The following is a 2247-nucleotide window of genomic DNA, read 5'->3' on the forward strand; positions in this document are numbered from 1 at the left end:
CGCTAACGTGCCGGGCCTGGGCGAGGTGAGTGCCGTAGGGGTGCCGGTAAGTGCGGGCGTTTAGCGCGGGCGTGGTCTGCTCTCGCCGTTGGTTGGCCTCGTGCTGGCCGGCGGTGCAGGATGCGCGCGCCTGCGCGGCGTTCGCGCCCCGGTGCTTCAACCTGCGTGCAGGATCCGAGCTCGGTCCCGTGCCTTGGCCTCCCACGGATCTTCCTTGCTGCGAGGCCGCGTCCGCCTTAGCGTGCTCCTCCGGGGGCGCGCGGGTGCGCGGATTCTCTTCGGCCGCCATTCAACGATCAACTCAGAACTGGCACGGACTGGGGGAATCCGACTGTCTAATTAAAACAAAGCATTGCGATGGCCCTAGCGGGTGTTGACGCAATGTGATTTCTGCCCAGTGCTCTGAATGTCAACGTGAAGAAATTCAAGCAAGCGCGGGTAAACGGCGGGAGTAACTATGACTCTCTTGATGTAGCCAAATGCCTCGTCATCTAATTAGTGACGCGCATGAATGGATTAACGAGATTCCCGCTGTCCCTATCTACAAATCACGTGTCATACTCAAATTTTATCGTTTTACCTAAAATACTTCAGGAAATACGATCGGTTATGTGAAATACGCGATGCTGTCCTTTGCGAGTGCTATCTGTGCGTGTTCCCACGATATTTTGAGTGCGTAAGAGTGCTTCAATACCGAAGAAAATTTGGTGGCAGTTCTACAACAGTGCCGCAATTGTTCCACAGAAGGCTGATCTTCAACCTATATCTGGTGATCGAGTTATAAATATTTTTCTTCGGCCTACAAGTGCTGCAGCAGCCTACACATATTCCTCCAAATACACGTGATTATAATGCTTCACCGTAAATCAATATACGCCATTGGAGTTGTGATAAGTTCCTGAGATGCTGTGGAAGACACCATCACAGTAAGTGCAGCGCATTTGCAATACGGGATCCTTTGAAACTGATGGAATGTTGTGTGTTTGCGCCGCCTTACCGGTGAACCAGAGAGCAGGGGTGGAATACAGGCCCACTTGTTGAGAGTAGATGCACTTATCTGTCATACTGCGTGTGTGAAAAGTTTTTAAGGCAGATATTTCTTTTGATATCAAAGGTCACTGTGTAACGAGCGCAGCCCGGCCTCACTCGGGTACGGCGTTCGCGTCTTGACTCGGTAACAATTCACTGGCAAACTACAGAATCTAGGGACAAGAAAGGCCCCCTGTCTGAAAGTGCATACTTTCACCATCTTACACACGCGCGCAGAAAAACGTTAAGGCCATTAGTTTTCGATAAGAAACAATATCTGCCGTAACGGTCGCTAGCAGGTGGCTGCGTGCGCATATAACCTCAGTGACAATTTACTGCCAATCTGCTGACCTAACTAAAATCCCAGAAAGACAGTGTGAAAGAGCATTCATTCCTCAACCAATATGTATGCGCAAAATAATTTTAAGCCTTTTAGTTTTTAAAATCAAATAGCTTCTGTTGCAAAGTGCGCTCACCGGTACAATTGGCGACGGCAAGCGCGTCCAAATTAAGTGACAATTTACTGTCGAACTGTTACACAAACGAAAATCCCAGACAGACAGTGGGAAAGAGCATTCATCCCTCAATCTATATGTATAAGTAAAATAGTTGTAGGATCTCTAGATTTTAAAATTATATAGCTTTTGTGCAGAGTAGGGCTGGCGCGAATTTAGTTTAGTCCGTGCATGCGACCGCGGCAGGCGCGATGTTAGTTTAGGTCATTATATCTGTTGAAGATGATAAGATATGGACAATGAAACCTAATTCAGTGATAGTGTAGATATTAATTGTAGAAGGTGATAAGACATGGACAAGGTAACCCAATCCTGTGATGGTGTAGATATAAATTGATAACGCACAGTGGTTAAAATAATTTTTAGACACAGACTATCAAAAATGAAATTGTTCTTGTCGTACATGAGATGTGGCAGGCGCGAATCTAGTTCTCTAACTGTCAAAAAGTAAATTGTTTTTGTCGTGACGTGCGCTCTCCGCCCACGCGATTGCGGCAGACGCGAATTTAGTTTTTAGTCACTTAATTCTAAGGAAAATGACAAGACAAGGACAATGTAACCCAATACAGGGGTAGTGCACACATTCATTAGTCATGCTCAATGATTGAAATACGATTCAAACTGATAGTGTGAATAATTAAACTGTGTTAATCGCTACTGGCGCTGTCCGTAAATACGATCACAGCTACTGGGAACCTACTAT

The 2247-nt window shown here is 46.4% G+C and overlaps 1 pseudogene; it reads left to right on the forward strand.

Moving 5' to 3' along the window:
- LOC124563801 overlaps positions 1–613 on the forward strand; it is a 3026-nt pseudogene extending 2413 nt beyond the window's left edge.
- The last annotated feature ends 1634 nt before the right edge of the window (positions 614–2247 follow it).

This window comes from Schistocerca americana, unplaced genomic scaffold (assembly GCF_021461395.2).
Source record: "Schistocerca americana isolate TAMUIC-IGC-003095 unplaced genomic scaffold, iqSchAmer2.1 HiC_scaffold_124, whole genome shotgun sequence".
Classification (NCBI taxonomy): domain Eukaryota; kingdom Metazoa; phylum Arthropoda; class Insecta; order Orthoptera; family Acrididae; genus Schistocerca; species Schistocerca americana.